Below are 14050 nucleotides of genomic sequence, written 5' to 3' on the forward strand. Positions count from 1 at the left end.
TCAAAATTTAATAGGTTAACTTGCATTCAGGATTCTGATCTTTCTATAACAAACTACAGCTTCACATTCCTACACAGTATAATATAGTATTCCAGCTTCCTTATTGGATGCAATTAGAGCTTTCCATATATTTCAGAAGTGTTACTGTGCTGCGTGAACTCCTACTTCTGCTCTCTAGGCTCAATACAAGGGTTCACTGATTGAGTAATGAGGTTGATGACTGTAACATCAGTATAAGTGTACTTCTCAGATATATAAAAACAACTTCTGTACTAATATCCTGCTCTGCTATTTTGAAATCTAGTAAGAGAACATTAAGTTATCTTCAGGCAAAAAAAAAAAAAAAAAAAAAAAAAAAAAAAAAAGATAAATCAATACCACAAAAGCCTTTTGAAGAGAAGCAACACAGAATAATGGAGAATATTTTTACCTGGAGTCTTCCACCAGTCTTCCTATTTTTAACTGTATCATATAAAATTAATTTAAAATAGAAATGAGGCAGTAATTGGGTGGTCCTGAACAGAAATTATTAATGTCACCATGGAAGGAATGATTCTGGGAACCAGAGAGTTTCTGAGTATCCCGAAAAGGGAAAGGACAAAAGCTCATGAGCTGCTGTTACAATGTATTATGGTTTAGATACATGTGTTTTAGTTGCATGTAATAAAACATCTCTCCATACAGATAATGCTATGAAAACTGATATATCTCAGTGTAACTGTACAGCAGCTTTGTAGAAATAGCAAGAAAAAGTATTTGCTTGCTTTATCATATTCCCATGGGCTTTGTAGGTAAGAATCTCTCACAAGTCCTTTCATATGCAAAGATACAGGCAGCACTGGGCATTAGCCTGAGGCTTCGCAGATGTACAAAGATGCAACACCAAGTAACAAAACAAAAGTCCTGTTAACGAAACAGGAACTGCTGTAAGGTGTGGTGCTCTTCAAACACAGACCAGATATATTCAGGAACAAAGACCCTCATTTAGACACTGAAGTTCAGCTGACTAATTCTGAAACTATTAGGTACAAGTACTTAGTGCAGAGTGATCTTCCTCCTATAGATTTCAATTAATTGTTCCACAAAATTAAATTCTAATAAATTAAATTGTAGGGCATTTCTCCAACAATTGATAGAGTGATTTTAAGATTTTTTTTTTTTTTTAAAGTTACATTCCTTTATATGCTACAAGAAATCCTGTATCAATATAGGGCATTTGCAGATGCATCAGCTGATGTGCAATCTGTTGAAAACAGATTGGTCATAACCAGCCTAAATACAGACACCTCCATCACCACACAGTGGCCACCAACCAAGGCTATCAGTGCTATATCCGCAGCTGTTCTCTCTCAACTTCAGATTGATGGTAACTGAAAAGGTATGAGATGTGGCTTCTTTCTTAAAACTGCAACACTGTTTATTTGCAGACTTTTTTGACTCAGACTTATTTGCACATATAAGGGCTACAGAAGTGTAAAGTTCATATTATTTCATTGGAGAGAATTGCAGCATTTCTGCTTGCATCCCCCTCCTACATTCAACGCTCAGCTTGGAAGAAGATTGTTAGGAGCTTTCTGTGTTGTAACACACTCATCTGTAGGATAAAGCAAAAGAGTGTATAAATGATGTATCCCAGTCTCATGGGAACAGTGGATTGAGAATATATGTCATAAATTGACCTGAACATTGAGAAACAATAACTGAATTTTTGTCACTTAAATTATTCACTAGTAATTCATTTTACACTGCCCATGGAGGGTGATAAATGACAGTTTATCCTGAAATTGTAAAAAAAAACCCCACATATTGGTGAAAATTAATAATCCTTTTGACACAGGATACTTACAATGAGTCATTGCTTATAAGGAGAGATGAGTCTCTTGTTAGAAGTTTATATATTGAAAATCTCAAAAAGTACTTTCTTTGTGTATTCCACACATGATCATTATTTTCTGAGGGCATTGAGACTATTAAAGTTTGCAACATCTTAAAACCTTAAATGCAATAAAATTCCAAGTTATAATATTAAATGTCATCTAATATCTAATGTCATCCTTGTTTATTCTTTCTAACATCGGGGAGCTCTACAGGAGCTGTACCTCTAATAGGAAAAGAAACACACTATATTCAAGACGTTGGTCTCCCAAAATGTTGAATACAAGCTCATCAGCACTGCCAGTTTTCCAGCACTGACATCTTCACGCAGGTGCTACACGTGGGAAGTATGTGGTCATAGTTTCAGCTTTGCAGAGAGAACTAATTGACTTTCACATAGGATTTTGATATTTCGAAATCTGGGTTTGTTCCAGTTTGGAACAAAAGCCAAATATTTCATAATTATCTGTGAAAGGCAATAAAGCTTCAGTGTGGGAGCAGGTCATCCCCTAGGCTTCCTCAAAGCATTGGTCCTGTGAGCACTGAGATCTCTTGAGCCAGTGTAGGAAGGAGGATCGCCCTGGAAGGCTCCTGACGGACCCGCTCCAGAGCTGCACCCTTCGGCTGCTGGAGCCCCAGCCCCAGAGCAGCTCCCCGGCTGCCTGGCTTCTGAGGGCACCCGGGGAAAATGCCAGTGTCTCAGCAAAACATTTCAATCTGTCTGAAACGGCAAATTCCTACCAGAAAATGTTTTGTCAGAACTTTTCCCGTCTGTTCCATTTGTAATTAAAGGCTTGTGTTTTACTGTAAAGGAGATTACTGTGCTGTGTGTAGCATGCTCCTGGGTAACAGCAACAGTGCTGTCATTTGGGTACTAAAAAAGTGGGGGGTAGGGGTGCTCCTCGTCCTCTCCATCCCAACTTCAAACCATATAAAGTACCAAACAAATTTCCTCTTGCTTTAGAATTCCTTCCCATAATGTAAATGAAGCTTAAAATTGCTTATAACCTCTTCCATACTGGCACAGGATTCTGAGAAGAAACCGCATCAGAAACGGTATCAGCATGCAGCAGGAGCAGTAATGAGAATGGCCTTGACCAGAGCAGGCAGGCAGCAGCTGAATCCTGGCCACGCGGAGTAGTTTCTGTAACATATGACAGAAATTTCTCTCTTGTGGTAGTGAAGGAGAACTGTTTCTGTGCACCAAAAATAAGTAAATACAACTTTTGTGAAACTAATCCTCATAACTTTGCAAACTCTTAGTGCCAGTTTATCTTTATTGTTATTTAAGAGTGATGATTATGAACATTCAAATACATTTTTCTCCTCACAAACTAGAAAATTGGCATGCCCAGCAGGATGCACACTGAAAACATGCAAGTCAGACTTGGCCTTTAGGGCCATGCAGTTCCTTCCATGTTTTTTTCTAACCTTTTGTTTCATTGCTGTTGATACATTGCACAGAGAAAGAATAATAGAGTATGAAGAACACAGATCTTTGGGATACCCAGCAGAATTCCTCATGGACTGCCTAATGGAATCCTTTTCTTTTTTTGTTTTCTGTTAAAAAGTGAAAAATACTGAGATGAAACTTTTAAAAATAGAAAATTAATTTTTGCTTAAATAAATGTGGCAGTGAAAAGTGTCTCCTCTTGAAATTTTTTGTCTTTTTCCAGGAATACAGTCTTTATTTTTTTGTTTGGGTATTTTTTAATTATATTTTATTTAATTTTTTATTATATTTTATATGTATTTTATTATAAGGTGTATATAAGATGTATATTAGGAACAAAACAGCCAGTCACAAAACAGGGAGCGCTAGAAGACACTCTACATTAAAGGCACAATCCATATCAGTGCAGAATGGTACAGTACGTGTTCTCCCAAAATGCACATTGCACTAATTTGTTGTCTATAACAACAGGATCACAGAACCATCCCTTGCTGAGTTGGCCAATACATATAAGGTCACGATGGAAACATATTTCTGCTTGTGCTTCAGAATTGTCAGTGTGGGACATTGGTTGGAGTTGCAAGAGACTGAGGTAGTCTAAGAAAAATGGTGCTCCGTTAGCTTGCAATTGCCTGCCTATGCTTACCAGAACTTGCTTGGCCATGATCAGAGCTCAGTGTTCCTCACATGTACGTACATACTTGTCCATCTAGGCCATACTTGTCTCTTTCTAAATGCAGCAGTCGGGGAGGGGGGTGCGAGGAGTGAACAGCATCCCACCTTGAAAAACAAACTGAGAGTGGAATAGTCAGAGCTGTTTGCCGCAGTAATGTCAACAGATAGCTGGAGCAGCCTGTGGCTTTCAAGCAAGGACCTAGATTTGATAGGGCTGCACTACTGAAGTTGTACCGAAGACAAAGTTTTACCACTTTAGATATCTTTCCTTCACATAACAGCAGCTTTATTTTCTCTTTTGTGGGCACGTATTGTGTAATCCCTCCCATTCTTGCCCAGTGAAGATCAGCGATCTGTCCTATCCACTGCTTTTCACACAGCAGCTATGTCCTCTTACCAAAGACCGTGCAGCCGCTCCCCTGTAGGACTGTGACTAAGTCTATCAATCCATGGAGCTGTGTTCAAGATGTTAAGAGAAAAAATGGCATAAGACTTTGCAGAAGGCTCTGAGCACTTTCCATGGAGTTCAGACACTCATCTCCTAAGCAAACCCTCATTACATACCTGAGATGGATAAAGAGAATATGGCCAATAACAATTTAGCTCCTCTTCTATGTTGTGTCAAAGCACCTCACAAAGCACTGAGGTGTCTCTAGAGGTGGTAGAGGTGGTGATGGTATGACTTTAGGCTTTGATGGAAGCATAGTAAATCCCGCTCTCTGCCTTTCATCCAAACTGGTCATTTTACTGCTTTGTAAATACATACGCAGCCAGTCATTCTTTAGATTCTTTATGAGTTTATAGATGGAGCTCAGGGATGACAGAAGTCAGTAAAAGCCGTCCTCCTTATTAGACAAGAGATGTTTAATTGTGAATCGCACTACTTAGATGAGATGTTTTCTTCCACAGAAATTAACAGAAGTGCAAATGTATTGCCTCTGTGCTCTGAGATCATCTGAGCTGAAATGTGATGGACATAAATCCTAATAGGAGCTAGCTGAAAAAGCTTATACGTATGAAGTGCTTGACTTACTATATTGTTTTCCCAGATGAGAAATGTTGTCAAGGGAGAAATATGGTAGAAAGTGTGCTAAATATAATGTCTATGTGCTGCTGAAATGACTAGACACCAGTAGTCTCCTTTGGCCCATCCTGTTTAATGTCAGTGACAATAAAAATGTAATAAAGATGATGTCAGGCTAACATGAGAACAAGTTTGTTCACAGAACTGTGATAGCATACACAGGGAATCCAGAGCAACAGTGAGTCATTCTGTTGGAAAAAAGCAATGATGAGAGGATTGAAGAGAGAGAAACTTTCTATACAATTTCTTAGCAATTTAGAGTGGGAGGAAAAAGACACCCCAGGGGATGAACCAATACAGACTCTAAAATGGAAAAGTAAGAAATGTTTATTTTCTGAAAAGTGTCAAGTTGAATTCCAGCTTGGCATATCTCTCCCCTCCAGACCTCCTTTATGTAGGAAAAGAGCACTTATCCTGTGATATACTTGGGGGGTGGGGGGAGAAAAATACAGAAAAACATGGAATAGGGACATAAAGTACCACATATTTAAACCATTTTGGATTTGTTCCAAACAAACAAACAAAAAAAGCTTTTTGGCTTCATGCGCTCAGGCCCATATAAAGTAATGAAATTCTCATCATCATCCAAAAAAAATAATTTGAGGACAGTTATGTGAACTTACACAGCTTTAAAATAACTGCACTTCCATTGAATCAGGATTTTGCTACTTAGCATATTAGTATTTTTGAGGCTATCAAGAAAATTAATGTTTAAAAGAATATATACTATTGATTCCGGCAAAGAATGCCAACAGACAGACACGCACACACATTTACACAGAAAGCACTGATAGGCTTCTTTGCCAGGATAGCTGCCAACTGTGCAGGTCCAATTATTAATCATGCTGTCCAACCTTGCTTTCTTGTACACCCTTCTCTCCCCATCTGAATTCCCGTTTCTTATCTTTTTCTAAAATCAAAAGGTCACTGGAACCAGAACTAGCATCTTCTTTGAGGGAAGTCTAGCAGGGTTAGTGTCCACAAAAGATTATGCCTTGTAGATATGATAAAAATATCAGCAAGCAGACCATGAGTTGACACTAAAGTGCACATGCTCTAATGAGATTTCTTCAATTTTTAATGACTGTTTAAAACAAAACCAAACAAGATACTACTCTTCCAATGCTATAAATGACCACAATTTTCTTAAGGTGTCACATGTTTTCCAGAAATATGATACACCTGTTTCATACTTATTAGACATCCTTCACACTCTGAGGGATAAATCACACCTACTTAGAATGCCTGTGGCTTCTAGATATAAAACATATGATTGAAATATGAATATAGCAAGACATGCAAATATCATAAATACACTTTTGGTTGTATATTAGACCATGCCTTTATAAAGTTTATATATGATTTTCTCTAACTCAATTGCTTATAGCTTCTGGATTTCAAAATTAGATAAGGAAACAGGGTGTTAACCGAAATGCTGGAAATAAGGGCTTCACTGTGAATGCACCACATCATTAGTATATTTTATATGATGTTTTTATTGAGATTTTTTTCCAGATGGGTGAGCACATAATATCAAGAATTCCCTGACAGGAAATTGGACCAGTGACGAACAACTTTTAGAAGAAATTTCTACTAAGGTGATAGAAATCACATTAATGTGATCATTAATGTGAATGCATTAATACTGCAAGAGAAAATGCACCTAGCCTTGGAATTTATGAAATGCTAATCTACTGGTAAAAAAAAAAATAAAAATACATTCAGTAAGAATCCAAGTCGCTAAAAGACTTACTATTTAAGCAAGTGTTGCTTTTTAAATGCTTACTGAATGTGCAGATCCTGAATCAGAGTGTAATCCTCTGGTGTTTTTCCTTTAAATCAAGTCAATGGTTCTCTCTTTATCTAGAAATAAAAAAATTTAAAAAAATTTTAGATTGGACAATTTCCTAAGAGTTCCAGGGATGAAGAGAATCCAGATATATCAACAAGGCAAAGACAAGAGTTTCTGTGAGTTGTATGGAAATCAAGCACCTGCAACTTAATGCTGTCTGACATACAAAGAAGTTCTGATAGGATCTTTTATTTTATTTGGCTTGTTGGCTGTGATCAAGCCTGAATAGCAGCTCTGTTCCTGTGCTAGCAATCCTTGCATGCTTTTTGAAAGGCTGGCATTTTAAAGGTCATGGATGAATAGGTTAATGAATACCTTTATAAAAATTGTGTTTGTTTAAACACCTATGCAGCTTTGGAAGTCTCAATCTTGACAGTACCCTTGCTTCTCTTTCCTGTAGGCCAACGTTTTTCTGCTTTGTATTTTATCTTCTGTGAGTAAAATTACTTTTATCTTCTTCATCAATCCGCGAATGTTGCAACAAAAACTGTACTGGTGATTTTCTTATTCTTTTTTTATCTAGATTTTCACATGAAAAAAAGCATACTGTACTTAGCAAAAAGATGAGGTTGAGCAAAGCCAAGTCAAGTATCAAGTATTATAACATTCCCATCTAAATTAATTCTCACTCCTCATCTTGCCTTTTATATCTGTTATGGTTTTGGAAGATTTCCATTTACTGTTTCAGACAGTATTGATGAGGTCACTGTTTACTTTGAATAGCTTTTTGATAGGAAAAGAGTGCACAATGGAACGTTCAGGAAGCATGGCATGCAATACATTATTAAATTAATCATATGAGAGTTTTATAGAGACGTAACCTCTCTATAGCCTTAGGGCATCGCCTTAGAGGACAGCTGTCCCACAACTCCACGTGACAGCGGGTTCCCATGTAATTGCAACAAGTGATGTTGCTTACCAATAGATAGCAGCCATGTGAATTCTGCCTACAAAAGCCACTGCGTACGGCTGTATAAACCAGGTAAGCAGACTGGAGAGCAATAGGGTAAGGTGTGCTGTCCCACACACCTTTTTGTAGGATATTTCTGCAGCTAATACTTAGGTAGCAGAAGACACAGTCCTCATATCAACTGGCAGTGGCTGAAACACACATGACCCATGCTTCCCTGATAGTCCCCTGCGAACAGACTTGGATTACAGTCAAAAGCCTAATCTAGGCGTAAGTCATGATTAGACATTCAAGCTGAGGCTTCAGAGTCAGTTTGCAGTTACATGCTGTTATTGAAGAGGCCATCACGCTGTTTCCATGTGCCCAGCCTCCTCTTTTAATCCTCCTCACTGGGAGCCCTCCAGCAGTCGTACTGCTGTGGTGGGTCAGATAAGCTTACTGATATGTCTAAAATCTGACTCTTTTTTTGATGTTTTAGTTTAGCATATGCAATTTATTAATTTAAAAAATACTTGAGAGCATCAATTGCATGTAAGCAGAGCCCCTGTGTCATCATCTGCAACTATAGCCCATGTAGTCAACGGAAACTTCTGAAGTGTGAAGTACTACTGTGCTGTATTGCTCTGCTAAAGTACAAATACAAAAAGATATTCATGCAGCAAGCATATTACAGACAACTTCTAATTAATTCACATACTGTGAGACGTGCAGTGAAGATCCCCTATCTTCCAGGGCTTATAAGTTCTTTATTTGAAGAATCGCCTTTTAACTAACTTTTGAGATAGCCTGGCAGCTAGCTGATGGAATGGCCATACTTGACAATCAAAGCATCGTGAACAAAAAACTATTTTTTTCATAAGAATAGAAATTTGGCTGAAGTGAGTTAGCAAGAATCCTACAAGACACTGGTTTTTGAATTTTGTGTAAATAATTACATTATGGAAAAAAGAAAATTAAATCTATTTTCCCTGCATAGTATATTCTTAACATATACTAAGGCAGTTCCAGGAACATGGGTTTGGTTTGTTAAAAGATATTTTACGGAAAATAATTCTTTAATTTGTCACTTTGCCTTGCCAGAATGTTTCATGTTTAATGAGGACTGCACTTGTTAAATACTCTAAATGACCTTTGTCTCTAACACTTCTTTCAAAATGTTGTGAAAAAATATCCTGTTATCCTTTGTCTTTTATGTGCCAGTGTATTTCTATCAATATGTAAAGCATACATACATACCTATAGCTCAGGAATTTTTTTGGTGGCAAGTTTCATGCACTCTTCAGGATAGCCTGTAAAGTCTGTATTTGGCAATCCTTCATAAAAAATAATTCTCTTTCTTCATAACAGTAGAGATTTCCATTTTTGTTTGAGGCAGATTACAAACTGCTCTGTACTTCTAAATAATTAGTTTAGATCCCTATATGGTGAAAACCAGGTATACTTGCTTCAGTAAGAAAATTAACTTTGGTACTTAATACAAATCATCAGTAATGTAAGTATAGAAACACACTGTTAAAGTGTAGCCAAGAAAAGTATATCTAGAGGCAAACATTGAAGAAGGAGCATAAAAAGACATGGATATTTAACAAGAACAAGGCCATGAAGAAGCTCCATCTGTAAAACTGCACCTTTTCTGGGAGACCATAGATCCTTAGGGATATGCAGATTCTTGAAGCAGTTTGAAAGGAAGGCTGATGGACCAGCTGGCATATACACAAGCACACCTGCACTCGAGTGACTTTTAGAGGAAGTAGGATTATTTTCATAATTTGAAACTTTCAAGATATACACTTAAAGGATAGGGAACTTCCAAGGAAAAAAAAAAGGTCGATTTCCTCCAAATAATATTATTAAAACCTGAATAAGTGCTTGTGTTTGTATGCATATACAGTTAGAGGCATATGCAGTTAGGCATGGCCAGGTGTAAAAGGAAATGTGATCTTAAACCTTGAGAAGTATCACAAAAAGTTTGTAGAATAGTGAACTAGATGAGAAAAATTATAAAAGACAATGCATTTCAGGTGAGACAAATTCAGTTTAAAATCTTTTGGAAGCAATCAGTATCTCTAGCAGAGGTAAAGGAGCATGTTGATTTCTTCATAAACCCATTTTGATTAATTTTTAAAAATCCATGAAATCTAGCTGATTCTTGCTACTAAGCTCCTCTGCTCCAGTCATAGGAGAGAAAGAAAACTGGCATGCTTAAACATAAATTTGGCTGCATTAGTAGGAAATCTACTGTAGTCATAAATGGAAAGTATTCCAACTAAAATGTCAGTAGTAGATGACAGGAGTCAGTGTTAGAGGTCCAGATTTGAAATATTTACACAAATATAACGTAGACAGCGATGTGGAAAGCAAAGACTTCCAAGTTTGCAGATAGCACTTAATTAGCCAGTACTGCAAATAATGAAGGAATGTACAGTCCAAAATCAGACTCTGAAATGGAGAAAAAGCTTCAGCTGTCAGGTGAGAGAAGCTCTAATTACAATGGAGTTTTTAAAAGGCAACATACAGAACATTTTTAATGTTCCTTTAATGTTTTTAATTTTAAGTTTTTCTGAAAGACTTAACCTTTATAAATTTTACTAACAAGTACGTACATTGTTGTTGCTGTTGTTTGTTTTACTGTTGTTGTGGGGGTTTTTTTCAGAGGCATCAGACTTCTAGCTCTAACGAGTGAGTCACAGAACTGCAGTCATTCCACTGTCCCTTGCAGGAGCTTTGGCCTAGGTACAGCAAAACTCTTAGGCATCTACCAGAATTTTGACAAAACAGAGCCCCAAAACACTATGTGACTATTCCACCAAAAAAAAATAAAATCTACCAATGAAGTTCCTCATGGTGCCTGACGGTCTGCTTCTGTGCATGCTCAGCACAGCCTCTGCTTGTGCAGCGAGTCGATAGGGAGCTGCGCTCTCAGTCTCACCCGCCGTGCTGAGGCTCGTTCGGAGCCAAGGAGGCAGAAGGATGTCCCCATTCCCTCTTCCTAGCTCAATCCCCAGCTCAGCTAGGTTCAACATTCAACCAAGATAGGTGGAGAAATGGCTTCTTCATTTATTCAAGGATATTTCTAAAACCATAGAAATGCCAACTATTCCAACCCTCTTATCACAGCAGACCTAGCTCAGGTTGGCTCAGGCTTTGTTTAGTCAGCTCTTGAAAATCTTCAGGGATGGTGATTGCCGCCTCTTCTCTGGGTACCTGCTCAAGTACTGAGCTACTCACTTGGCTAAAAAGTTTCTCCTTCTAGTCAGTCTGAGCCTCTGAGGCTGCGGTTTGTGCCAACTTTCTTTTTTTTTACGCTGACTACCACTATTGAGAAGAGTTTGACTGACATTTTTCCAAACTCCCCTTCAAGTAATTGTAGGCTGTGTTTAGATCCCTTTCACTGAGGAGCTAAGAAGCCCTTGCTTAGCCAAGCAGGTCTTCTGCTGGAATTCTCCATCTTCCTGTGCAACAGGATAGTTTGTTCCTGAGCTCTCAAAGAGTTTTCTTTAAAAATCAGCCAGTTCTCTCAGGCACTTTTTCCCCTCATGGCACTGTTCTGCCTAGCAATTCCCTGAATAAGCCAAATTCTGCTCTCCTAATCTGCTGCTCCCCTTCCCAGCCTTCATCGGGATCCTGGACTCAGTCACATCATGGTTGCTGCTGCCCGAGCTGCCCTCTCTGACCACATTTGTCACCAGTTTTTCCCTCTTTAGAGCAGCAGGAAAAGTGGAGGGTTACGCCAGTTGGTCCCTCTAGAATTTGCAATGGGAAATTATGGATTTTAATAGCAGTCAAAATAGTGTCCCTAACATTAGCATTCTTTAGTCTGCCTCTTTATTGAACGTGGATAGATTTGGGTTAATATTTAATGAAAAATGTAAAATGCCGGTATAAGTAATATATCACTGCAGATGACTGCCATGCTTAAGAGCTTCAGCTCATTCAGCTAAAATGTAAATGTTAAGCTGTGGGGTCTCTTTCCAAAGAGTGTTACAGAGAATTCACTTCAAAGTGGTGGTATTAAAATAAAAGGGAACATATATATGATTAAAAAGTTTGAATTTAGTTTATGATTTAAAACTGAACTAAGAGTCAGTTATGTAGTTAATGCTACATATGTCAAAGCATTCTTGAACATGGCCTATAACTACACCACTGTCTTTTTCCTCCCCCAGAAAAAGTAACCTTTTCTTCAGGAGGTGTATGAGAAGGAGATTTTTGTGTGAACTGGATCGACAGCAAAGGATATCATTTTCTTGCTGTCATTATGCAGACAGGCAACTACTCCCAGAGAAACCAGGCTGCTGTTCAAAATTCAAAGCAGTACTAAGAGTCAATGCCATGTAGTAGTTATAGCATAGAAGCTGAGAAACATAATTAAGGCCCACCTTCACTAAGGGTATGGTACTAACCATTCGCAGACCAGTTAATATCCCTGGTACTTTAAAAGACTGAGAATACCACCACAGTAGTGTCTCTGCCACACAGCACCCTATTGCTTTGGAGTCCCGTGCATCTCACAGGTGTTCCAGGGAGTTCCCCAGCCTTGGAGTGCATTGTGCATTCACATATTTTTTTATCATGAGCAAACAGACAAACAAAAATGTAGTAACGGGTAACATCCAAAGATAAGACCATCCTGCTCCTTGCTGTGTTATTTCAACTTTATTTCACTAAGTCACACTGATTTTGCAAATGTGGTAAAGCAGCAGTAGACCACACCATAAAGTAGACTAAGCAAAGAAAACACTCAGCATGGGGCAAGTTAACAGAGTTCTGAGATCAGCTGCTAGCTCTGGCTGCATCCGTGATGTCCTCTCTGGTTTGAACTTACACTTGAGCCCAGATTCCTTAAACATCGAATCTGCCTGCAAGTTGGCCTGCAGGCTGAGAAAGCCAACTGGATTTCCAGATAGGGAAATTTAGGTACTACTGTACATCTGTTCTGACAGCAGAGATAATATGATTCCAGAAAATTTTGTTAGTAAATTTATGTCCAAATTCACCTACAGAAGGTGATACAGGTAGACCTGTTGTGATCAGGCTTTAAAAATACGGAAATTTCCAAGACTTTAGCCATGAATGAATATGTGACCAAAAATATCATCCACGTCTTTTGCTTACTACTGTCTATTTGCAAAGAAAATTGTCTTGTCAAGGCTTGAAAACATTCTGCCATGCACTTACACATGGGCCCTAATGTTCTTCTACATTATTTCTCAACACAGCATGTTTCTGCTTTGAAATGTACCACAAATATCATCCTCCAACTGGTAACAGCTGCCCTGGTAGTAACAGTAAACAAAACCTGTCAAATTTCTGGGCAGAAATTACTCTCCAAATTATTGCAGGTTCACATGCAAGGCAAAATCTCATCCTTTCAAGCTCACTCTGAGCTCTCACATCCAGACTGTGTATTAGTTTCTTTCCGTGTGCTACTACTAACGTAATCTTTCTTCTACATCTGCACACCTGAAACGTTCACCCAGAGTCTTTCCACCTGGTGAATTTGTCATCTTTCTCTTGGAATTTGAAAATGCAGTAGTTTCCCTACTCCAAAGATTATCCTCTCACCCATCTATGTTACCTGTATCACCCATCTCTTTGGCTCCCTCTGCATCTTCCCTCCCTTCTACAACACATTAAACTGCAGGATGCCTCATTCACTATATTTTTCTGGTCCCGGTTGCTATCTCTGGTCATGATTGAATGCTGCTATGTTTCCAAAGAAGCATATGCATGATTTTTCTCAAGGTTATTGCTTGCACTTGAAAGGCACTCACATTATTCTCCTCCAGGCTGTTTCCAGGGCTCTTCTGGGCTGCCATACTCAGAGGAAAGTTTGACAATGCTTGGCTACTTATGTGCTTAGCCCCTCGCTTGTGCTATTGATCTATAGTTTACATTCCACTCCCCTTTCTACAGGTTTGTTGGTTTATGACTCACAGTTACATTCAAAACTCTCCGAGAGGTATGTTTTCTTCTTTTGTTTCATGCTTGTATAGCATCCAGTACGATATTTTCATGACCAGGCCTTCATATATAAAGAACCATGTGTAGCAAGTAAGTAGTTCATTTATGTAAACAAAGCATTGTGACTATTTTCTTCTGGACTAATGGATCAGTACAGAAATTGGATAGTAATATTTGGATTGCCCTGGGGTGCAGGAATAAGCAATTCACACAACCCTGAGAATGCAGCTTGTCCTT

The 14050-nt window shown here is 38.3% G+C and overlaps 1 long non-coding RNA gene across 1 annotated transcript in view; it reads right to left on the bottom strand.

Moving 5' to 3' along the window:
• Positions 1–436: 436 nt before the first annotated feature.
• LOC142602043 (uncharacterized) overlaps positions 437–14050 on the bottom strand; it is a 135821-nt gene continuing 122207 nt past the window's right edge. The window contains exons 16-18 of the long non-coding RNA XR_012835677.1: positions 6841–6950; positions 3965–5275; positions 437–1594 (exon numbers count right to left, since the gene is read on the bottom strand). This is a non-coding gene — a long non-coding RNA (uncharacterized LOC142602043). The remainder of the gene's footprint in view (positions 1595–3964; positions 5276–6840; positions 6951–14050) is intronic.

The sequence above is a fragment of the Balearica regulorum genome, chromosome 5 (genome assembly GCF_011004875.1).
Source record: "Balearica regulorum gibbericeps isolate bBalReg1 chromosome 5, bBalReg1.pri, whole genome shotgun sequence".
NCBI lineage: Eukaryota > Metazoa > Chordata > Aves > Gruiformes > Gruidae > Balearica > Balearica regulorum.